This window comes from Cryptomeria japonica, chromosome 8, assembly GCF_030272615.1.
Source record: "Cryptomeria japonica chromosome 8, Sugi_1.0, whole genome shotgun sequence".
Classification (NCBI taxonomy): Eukaryota; Viridiplantae; Streptophyta; class Pinopsida; order Cupressales; family Cupressaceae; genus Cryptomeria; species Cryptomeria japonica.
The window spans coordinates 537822518-537833818 of record NC_081412.1 but is presented as its reverse complement, the minus strand read 5'-3'; the positions used below and the strand labels follow the sequence as shown (position 1 = coordinate 537833818).

At 39.3% G+C, this 11301-nt stretch overlaps 1 long non-coding RNA gene across 1 annotated transcript; it reads right to left on the bottom strand.

Annotated features, from left to right (window-relative positions):
• Positions 1-8686: 8686 nt before the first annotated feature.
• On the bottom strand, positions 8687-10897 carry LOC131857437 (uncharacterized). The gene is made up of 2 exons (XR_009358741.1): positions 10269-10897; positions 8687-10160 (listed from the first exon to the last, which is right to left on the bottom strand). It is a non-coding gene; the product is annotated as an uncharacterized LOC131857437 (long non-coding RNA).
• Between the last annotated feature and the right edge of the window lie 404 nt (positions 10898-11301).

Genomic DNA, 11301 nt, shown 5'->3' with positions numbered 1-11301 from the left:
AGGAAAGTAAGGGGCTTCAAAAGTTTAGTCCATACAAATAATGCACCTCTTGAAACGATGGTCTTATAAGTTTAGATACTAACCATGTAAAACTTTCCTACAAGCCATCTGACGTGGATGTCTCCTTGTTTAATGTCCCCTTTTGGGATTTACTTAGATTTTTGCCCTAAATAACAATTCCAACAATATAACTTATTTACAAAGAGTATTCTATATATAAATTACATAATGGCAAGTAAACTTGGAGCAAATTATAATCAATTAACATTAAGCATTATGTTCGTAAACAATCCCTATTGAAACAAAGTGTCCTAAATACATTGGATCCATTTCAACAGCCAGCCATATTAAAGCTTTAATGGGAAAGTATGATAGGACGCCAAGAGACTGCCCTCCTCAAATAAGCCCAAGAGTGTGGAACAACCTTCCAAGTCAATTCGACCCCCTGGCCCACAAGCAAACCAACTTGGGGTGGTCTACTTAATTGAGGGGACCGGTACTGCTGCATCTTCCTATCACACGTTTCACATCAATCCTTGATATGATTGCTTGCTGAAATCAATTAAATGTTTAGTACTAAGTTTTAATGTATCGGTAAATTAATGCAATAAATGAATTAAACTTCTTACCAGATTTATAAACAAACAAATCAATAACATATAAATCCATATGGCATACCAATTACTTTCCAAATATTATAGATATCTGCACTTTCTCAATTAATCTTCCAAGGATCAGAATTCTCATTTGATTGATCAATTGATGATGCCCTATCTCAAAGTAAATCTCCTACTTTTTATATCTTCAATTGGTGGGGTCATACCCTTTCACTTGGAAGATATGTATCCTTGCAAAGTGAATCACTGCCCTTCTTTAGATTGCTACCTTTCATTTATCTCAAACATTTCTGCCTCCTAGAGGAAATCGTTGATCCTCCTTAACATTAGATAACTATTTGTTGATTGTATTCTTTAAGGGGTATGACTGGAGTTTATGGTGAAGCGTCCCTTGATGCTTACTGCTGTTCTTCATCACCCAATGCTTGCTTAAACTCTTATTTGTTAAGACACGCACCTTTGGAGAATTGTTGTCCAGAAACTACCCTCCTCTTTGGTATTTTCTTTGCTGGGGTTAATGATTTAAAGGCTGCGATCTGAACCTATACGGCTGGGCATGACACCTTGCTCCATCCCTCTATGTGCTTGCTGAGGAAGCTTTTGGCTACCTTTTGGCCACCAAGGCTTCATAGGGGTTAATGAAGGACATATCCCTTCACTCCATGACTCAGCAGCTTATCAATGGGCATTTTGCAAAAGATTCTTTTCTCACACTTGCTGAGAACCAAGAGTCTTTTCAGGAGGCCATGGCTTGCCTTACACCATTTGCAAGGCCTCCGGGTCGAGCCTTCAATGGAGCAAGACTGAATGCTAATGACAAAGTCCCTCCCCATTCACTAAGTGGCTGAAGGAGTGCAATTGGAAGTGGCTTGACAAAGGGAACATGTTCAAATTCCTTGGCATTCCTTTTGCCTTTGATGGTTCGTCCACCACTCTTTGGCAATATATCTTGCAAAGAATTATGAAGAAAATATCTTTCTAATCACCTAGTGTCTTTCCTTGGCAAGAAAATTCTGGATGTGCGCCAAAAGGTTGACAGCTACTCATGTTTACTACTCTTGTTGAGCCCCTTCTAAGGCTACATATGATATACTTGCCAAGCTTCTGCAAGATTTCATTTGGGCAAATACAAAGCAACTCAAAGGTTTTCAAAGGGTGGCATGAGACATTTGTTGCCTTCCACAAGATAAAGTACACATAGGAATCATTAATGTTTACATGAAAAGAATTGTGCTTTGTGCCAAGTAGGTTGTTCATGTCAGTGAAGGCTCTAAAACCTAGAAAATTCTTCTCAATCACTGTATTGCCTCTGGCTTGCCTTACAGCAAGGGATTGACCTTCACACTCTTCTCATCATGAATGCTCTTATCAAGATCAAGGGCTCTTTTGTGGGTCAAAGCATCTGAAAGGCCTTCTAAGCAATTAAGCCCCATCTCAAATGACCCAGTGATGGTTTCAGAACTACAGCAATAATTTACGGTGGTCACCTACCATCAATATCTCTAGTTTGCCTTCAGCTAGAACTCCTGGAATAAAAGTGGTACGTAATTTCATCAAACACTTTGTCCACTAAACTACAAATCACCAATATTGGCGATTGTTCTACATAGAATTGTAAATTTCCTCTTGGAAGGAAGTTAGATTGTACAGCTAAAAACATGTAAGAAAATTGAACAAACACACTCAATTTAACCTAGAAAACCTCTATTAATGGAGGAACCAACTGGTAGGTGTCAATAGCATAACTACCTGAATTCTATTACTTAAAATAAAAACAAAGAGAGGATTACAACTTCAGAGCTGTTCTTGATCTCTGTCAAGTCTCTTCTGAACTGAAACTGAGCTTTTCCTTTCTATTGGATGCATATGCCATATACACTTATTTCAAACCTCCTAGAGCCTTGCAAATGAGTCTTTCACCTATATGAAATTATTTGAAAGTCCTCCTATGCACTAGAAGCTTCCTCTAGAAATTTGGAGGATCAAAAGTCACGATTGTTCATTTCTCCTGTCATTATTTGTGTCGTGGTGAAATCACTGCTCCCAACAGTTAAAACCAACCAACAAATACAAGACTGACCCAATAGTGTCAAAACTCAAAACTACTGCTAAATTGACAAAACATCCAAATGGTTCAAAAACTGCAATTGCTGATATGGAAACTGACTCCTAATGACAATTGGCAGTTTTGACTATCATAATACACTGAATATTTACAATTAAAAATGTTGAAAAAACTTCCAATACCCATTCTTGGAATATTTTAGATTCTTTATGATCATTTAAAAAACTTTCAATTCTCATTCTTGGCATCTTTTGGATTCTTTATGATTATTTTTTTTAAAACTTTCAATTCTCATTCTTAGCATCTTTTTTGGATTATTTATGATCATTGAGAGGATTTTGGTCCCATAAAAGCTCAATCTAACACAAGGTGACAAAAAAATTCCCTTCTTTTTGTTTGGAATATCACAAGTCTTGCTTGATCATTTTTACTTGAGTCCCACTTGCCTAGACTCTTGGACTCCCCTTCTAGTTTCCCTATGATTCTGCTCCAGAAGCAAATCCTCCAAAAGGATCACTTGTTTTTCATAGACCAAGTCTTCCAACAAAGGTAGCACTAGATCTCCTCCTTCATCCAACATGGATGGGAGGTATTTGCAATTGATCACAGAATAGAATCTCACTAAAGGAGGTGGATCCAATCTAAATGCATTCTCTCCAACTGCCTACAAGCTGATGAATGGCCCCATCCCTAACAGTTTGTTCTTGGTTAGTCCTTGTCACTGCTATATTCCTAAGGACAGTGATAGGGAGGCTACCTAGTTTGCCATCAATCAGGTTTCTTTGATGGTTTGCTTCTATCCCTTTCCGGGTTCCAAGTCTACCCCTCTAGACTCCTAAGGGCTTCCCTACCATTTGTTTGCTCACCACACTCGATACAAGCTCATAAAGAAGCTTGTTCTCCATGCTCCTAGATTCTATCACTATGAGTTGCAGAGGTGTAGGACTACCCTTGATTACTCGCAGTCTGTAAAGTCATCTTCCTGTCTGATTTTGCAATCAGACTTCTACACCAGTCCTCCCCTGCACTTACTCCTTTACGGTTACTGAAACCTAGCCGGACTTCTTCCAAGCTTACCTAGGCTCAGTATGCAGAAATGGCGATTGCCATTTCCTCGTTTCCTCATACTGCTACTCTACTCTTACTGTGCATTTTCAGCTCTTCCTGAAGAACTCCAATGGCCGTGTGGATCCCACGGTGGAGGTTCAAGACAAAGCCATATTTACACTGTGAATTCAAAACAAAAAAATGAACAACAAAAAGGAAGCTTTAATTACAAAACTGTAATGAAACTTAACAAAACAAGACAGTACAACACTCAGCGATAGAAAACCAAAAAACAGACTTGTATGTATTTCTCTTGTGTTTCCTGTAGTATCCAACCAATCCAACGCCTTACAATTAGTCTTTTATAGCTCATCCATCCGTCGTGAAACACAAACGGTTACAAACTGGAGAAAACAGTTTTATAACGGGTCATCAGCGTAGCCTCAGAACCTGGCTTCTGATGCCCGTTGGTGACTTACAAAGTTCGCACTTTTCCATCGGGTGATCGAGGTAACCAAAACACACCTTCGCTGATGGCCGATAACCATGTCCACCACTCGCACTTTTCCCATTGAGCGTCGGGATAGCAAGAAATCCCTTTGTCCGATGGCCGATGCTTTCCTCCGCTTCCTAAGCGTTTCCATCGGGTCATCGGGAAGACAACCAAACAGCTATCCCGATCATCCGATCTTGCTTGATCTCTCTTTTTCCGCTCTGCCACATGGCACCCCCTGATTGGCTCTGGGGTCCCTGCCCTGCCACCTTAACATAGCCTCACTAACCGCCCGGAATGAAGCTCTTCGTTGTCGTTGGGTCCCACCATGGTCGCCAAGTCACGAGGAATAAACTTCGTGCATCTCGCCATAGCAGTATAGCGACAATCGTCCGATCATCCCAGATTTGCTCACTCGTTAACTTGCCTGAGCTTCTCTCTTGGCGGGCCCCACCTTGGTCGCCAAGTCGCGGGAGATAAACTTCGTGCATCTTGCCACAGCGGTATAGCGACAATCGTGCGATCATCCCGAACTCGCTCACCTGTTAACCGATCACAAGAAGAAGGTTCCATCGGGTCATCGGTGTAATGTGAAACTAATCTTGCCGGTCTCCGATACTCTATCCAGCGAACGCGCTCCAAACCACTGCTTTCTCATCGGGACATCGGGGTAACATGAAAATACTCCCGTCGATACCCGATAACAACTTCTCCGAACACCAACGACTTATTAGGTCATCGGAGTAGGTGCGAACCACACCAGCCGATACCCGATACAACCACTCCAACTCTGGCGACCTCATCGGGGTAAGACTTGCCGATCGGGGTAGGTCTTGCCGATAAGGAAAAATCAAAAACTGCAACTAAGCAACCAAACAAATGGACTAGAGCCAGTCCTTATGTATTTACACGACAACTGGAAGGTCTCACAAGCCAAAACTGGTTAAGGGCATTTCAACCCTTAGGTGCTCCTGCACCAAACAGCCACATCTTATATCCCACATTCAGATTATGCTCCACACAACATTGATCATGCCTTGTTACGCTTCAACTAAGTCCTCTCAAGTTACCCTCTCACCTTGAGTTGGACTTGGCAAATCTTCTCAATGAATTTTTTTGCTTCAGCCACTTTTGCATCTAATTATTCTTGTTGAACATGTTGTTCTAATAAAACATCAAGTAGATTGATAGGCAAATAACCCAAACATACTTCAAAAGGTGACTAATTAGTAGAGAAATGGATTGCTTTATTACATGAGTGTTGTATGTATGGCAAAGATTCACCCCACGCATTTCAAAACTACTTATTATAATCACTTATGAGCTACACCAGTATCCCATTCACAATCTCTGTTTGCCCATCCATTTGGGGATGACAAGCAATAATACCCTTTTGGAGCTAGGTATCCATTTTCTCCCACAATGTGGTCTGAAACCTGCCTACAAACTGAGTATCTTTGTTGGAAACAATTGATCTAGGCAACCCATGGTGAAACCAAACATTAGCAAAGAACAAGTCAATCATCTCTTTTTTGGTAATAGTCTTCTTAGGTAGGGATAAAATGCACATCTTTGTAAATATATCAACAGAAAATGTAATCACTCCCATGCTTTCTCAATAGCAACCCATCTATGAAATCCATAGAAATGCTATTCCATGGTCTAGTAGGGACCAGAAAATGAGTGTACAATTCTTCCTTTCTAGCTTTGGATTTACAAGTGCAACACAACTTGCATCTTCTAATGAATTTTGCTACTTCTACTTGCATTCTAGGTCAATCCACATGCTTTTGCAAGTGGGCCACTATCTTTGAAATATTGAAATGACCCGCCACTTTGGAGGCATGTGCCTCCTCATGGTAGAAGATCGTGTGCTTGGCACACACAACTTGCCCAACCTATAGAACATTTTTGGCAAATTCTTGCGCTTGGAGTTATTTATACTCCTCTCCAAAACCTGAGTCTTTTTCATGCTCTTTTTTATAGACATCTTTCATAAAAGGCTCCAACTGAGCTATCACAACAAGAGTTGATATGGACTTCAAAATTGGTGACCTAGATAAAATATCCACCAGTACATTGGTACTCTCCTCCTTGTAATTCATCACCAAATGGAATTGTTGTAAGAATCCCATCCAGTTGTAATATTTTGCCTATTGCAACTTATTTTGAGCCTACAGGTATTGGAATTGCTTATGCCATATGCACAATGGTCTCTTTCCAAAGCAAATACTGTCTCCATCCTTTTATGGCTTGAACTAGTGCATAAGCTCCATGCCAAACACTAGATATCCCCTTATTGCTGAAGTATAGACCTTTGAATGATAACAAACAAATCTAAAACCTTGTAGAAAGATGGCACCCATAGCATATTTGCTAGCATTAGTCTCAATCTCAAAGCAAAACTGCAAATCAGGAAAAGCTAATGCTAGAGCAAGGCAAATTTTATTCTTCATAAAATCATAACAACTTATCATGTACCTTACTCTACTATAAGTTATTAAGCAACGCTACAACTAGGTGTCCAGGAGCAGCTATGGAAGAGAAAATGAGAATGAAATGGCACGTGTATTGAACTACTACCACAAAGCTTTGTGTCTCTATGGCACTTCTTGGTGTTGATTCAATTCTTGATACTGTCCACCTTTCTCAGATCCATTCTCAAATCATCTCCTCCAACTATGTGAGCCAAGAATATCAATGACTCCTTTGCAAAATCACATTTCTTCATTTTGTTTTAAGAGAGTTATATGTTTCTCCCATGGAGCACTACAAATCAGAATGTCATCTAAATACACCATAACGCATTTATCTATGAATTCCCTCAAAACATAATTGTCATTTTAGGGTGTACACGGGGCCTGAGCAGGTTTGTGGGACCCCTACACACCTTTACAGTCCAATGAAAAGTATTAAGAAGTTAGTCTTTTTTGAAACAATGCAAAACTTTTCCTCTGTCGGACGCCTGGCAATCTCCGGAACAGGATGGCTATCCAAGACATCCCCTATTGTCCTGAGGACAGCCAAGCATCCCCTTCATGTTTCCAAACGTTCCCAATTTCCAAGACATGTTCTGGGACATTTCTGATATTTTTGGCAAATGAAAAGGAACAGCAAGGGGATGTCCACTAATGTCCCGCAATCTCCAAAACACCTTAGGGGATGAGAACGGGATTTTGAGGGGTGGGGAAGCGTCCTCATGTAACTCAGGAAAATATAATACATTATTCAATACTTTTTTCCGAACAATGGTATTTGTAGAAAGAGAAAAGGTAAGAAAATTGTAAAGTGGACACACCTGAGCCACCCTAGATTAAGCTTAAGTTTGACAAGGCTAAAAAAATCTAGGAACTGCCACAACTGGTGGAATTATTAGAGATAGCAATGGTCTTACGATAGGCATTCACTAGGAATTTTTGGAGTTATGACAAACAACGAAGCTGATGGAGTAAGCAGATCTAAGAATGATGCAAATCGCAAAAGAGCAAGGTTTGAGGAAATTAGCAATAAAAGGAGACTCAATGATTCTAATAAATGCAATAAGGAAAGAAAAGGCCATTGATTGGTATTTAAACAACTCATCAAGTAAATTCATCAGCTGAAGCGATAGTTAGAATCATAGCTACTCGTCACATAAAACGAAATGGTAATGGAATCATGAATCAATTGGCCAATACAGGGATTTAATGGAATAACTCATCAGATTCGATAGCTTTTCTAGCACAAATTCTTATAATTATCCAATTTACTCCATGGTTCTGAAGGAACTGCGAAAACAAGAAAAACATGAAAAAGTGATGGAGGAGTGACTCTGACTTCAAGGCACAGGTTTCTGGTAATACAGACAGTTTTTGGCTTGCAGTCTGATAGTACCTGTTCTGTTTTGAGCATCCTCATAAATTAAGTGTTAGCAGTCCCGGGATATAGATGCCAATTTATTTGTGCAGTTCCGTGGTTTTCTGTTTTTGCAGTCCTGAATAATATACAATTGATCCTCTGGATTACTGATTAGTGATAGTGTGTGGAAAAAGACACAATCTGTTTTCAAAGCTAGTAAATCTGATCCAACGTTTAGACCCATTGGCTAGTAAATCTGATCCAGTGTTTGGACCCATTTGGTTTATACAAATTCTTCCTATCTCTAGACTTGAAGACCTTTTCTTGACGTACCAATAAAAAAAAATTCAAAACTCTTCAAAACATTAAATTTTGCAGCGAATTTCAAACATTAAACACTGAAACAAATAATTTATCGTGCAAGGGGATTTGAACTCCATTGCAGCTAGTTACACGTATGAGAAAAGCACTACAAGCAGATACAAGCAAGCAGATATTCCAATGTAAAAGAATAAAAAAATCAATTACAGCGTGATTTTTTCACAGAAACTCATATTGCATTGGATTTAAAGAGAGATCATTATAATTTCACATAACTACAACAAAAATAACTTGAGCTCCCAATATCGAACGAGTAACAGTGAGGAAAAAGGAATTAGAAATTATAATACTTGCAAAGAAAATTCTAAATACTTAAACAATGAGCACATAAAGCTGAATATACCCATCCAAGAGCTAACATAACCATCATACCCTGAAAATGGTCTCTCCCACCTTGATTTATTGCTTCATGCTTGGCATCCTACTTTTTGTCACATATGCCTCATATGCTTCAAAATCAGCTTATCACCAATTCAATTACCTTATTCTCAATCTTAGCTTGTACTAGTAGTAGTAAAAATCAGTTGGTATTGAGACGAACCCTGATGTTCACCAGAAACTGGTATGGATGCTTAAGTAACAAAGCATGAAACCCTGTTGGTACCTGTGATGCATAGGGACTATCGTGAGGAGCTCCCTAGCCAATCCTGATAGATATAAATGATTTTATAGTCACAATCCTTCTGGTAAAGCATTCAATGACTAGAACATTGCATGTGCTATATTGCAGTGTTTACTATTAAATTGTAAAAATATGTAACTGGGAGCAGCTTTAATTGAAGAGAAAGAAAAAGATCAATTCACTGGTGCATCATAGCAGTGTTTTCATCCACCGGATTTCTATTCCAGCTCCACTCTACCCATCCAAATTACATGTGAATAAAAGAGATAAGGCTGGGTGCAAGACTCGAGCAACTTGGTTACGGCCCTGTATTCAATAGATCGTGAGGCTATTCGGCACGTGTTTCTGTAGCCCCCTAGACATTCCGGCTAAATACCTCCCACCGCATCCCCAAAATCTTTTCCTGGTGTCCAGCCATCACAGAAAAATTATCTATGGTATACGAAGCATGGTGTAGGGCTCATCATGGATTCTTACACATGTCTATCACTTTTCGTGAAGATATGTCAATCTCTTTATTTAAACTATGGTGTGAACTGCGTATTGGACCAGTGTTGAGTTTGACATACTTCCGTTCAATCAGCCAGGTTACCATTTAGGATGCATTTTATACAATATAAACCATCGTGATTGAAATATCCACAGTAGCAATTTAAGAAATTGCTCCCCATTCTATTGAACTGATTGAGGATATCACTCTCCATCAGGTTGGTCCAAGGCAAGATTATTAATGGGATCCTCTTAGATGCCTCAAAACCATTCATTAGCCGGTATTCCAATGTAAAGATGGAAAAGCTTATGCAGGTCCAATTGAATCAATGCGGATATCTCCATCTTGTAGAATGGTCAGCGAAAGTTGTTGAGAGGACCCTGTTTAATAGTACAAAGCTCATCAAATAAAATAATCTATCTAGCAAGTGAATTGCATGGCATCTGAATCAAAAGGGTAAGGTTGGGTGCTAAGTCTTGGGCAACTTTGGGTCACTTGTCCGCCTTCTCAGTGGCATCTCGTGGCATGTTATTGAGTCGCCCAATGGAAAAAGGAAAAACCGAGAGAGAGCAATGAAAACTCTACCCCTCAACTGCTCCGTGCTGTGCCTGAGTGAATTACAATTCACCTCAGCTATACAAAATTTGCCTTCACCGGTGCCCTTAATACATTAAAAAACAAAGAAAAGCACAGAGCTATGATTTGTTAAAAAAAACCTGAACACGTCTCCAATTGAAATAGTTTATTGGTTGAGACCCAGCAGATCTAAGACCAATTTGAATACAAACAATCAGCAAATGGGTGCAGCATAAAAGTACTGCGAATTCCGTTGGCATCAGACAATCATAGGCCCGTGTAAAGGAATCTCCTCATTGATTTGTTTAGCTCCCTTGGGTTTGAAGAAATGCAAGAGGAGTGCAGCAAATAGAACCCCTGCTCCATCAGCAATAGCGTCTTTGACGGAAGCACCAGCAGAAGGCCAAATGCCCATTTCATCCGCCACTTCTTTGGCAGCCCCGGCCGTGAGAGCTAGAATGCATCCCACACAAACGGCCCATCTGTGCAAGATTTTGGTGTGATTGAGTGTGAGTCTTATTGTGAATGCAGATACAGTGGCAATGACGAAACACATGAGAAAGTGTAGGAGCTTGTCCACTGCAATCCAATCATCTGCCATGCTTCAGTATTCGATTTTGTATTTTCCAGCGCGTGAATCTGCCCCATGTGTTTTGGTATATCCCCGTGAGAGAAGGTTTTGGCTTCCAAGATAATTGCAGTTTGGAGATTTTGGAAAACAAATTTGTTGAAGATAATAGATTTGGGAACAAATCATACCTTAATATTTTTTAAAAATAAATGGATGGTTGATTTTTATAATTCTACAAGATCAAAGTAATTTATGGGATTGAGAGCGGATTATTTTTCATACAAAACAGTATCCGGTTAAAAATACAAATTTGCATAACATAATTGTTTTTCAATATATTTTTCACATTTTTACAACATTGAGAAGGTAGATTAAGAGGATCAAACCAGTAGAAACTGCCTAAAAATCTGTTGTGATTTGCAGATTTGTGTTTTCGATTAAGTGTTGTTTTGTATGGAGAATAGACAGCTCCATTAAGAGTAGTAATTAAAAAAAACACGTAAATCTAGCTTAAAAATGGAAGAATATCAGAACCTTTTGAAGTTTGTATTGGCTCTTTGATTAAAAAAGGTGATAGTTTTGTTTAAACTTGCATCTTCAAA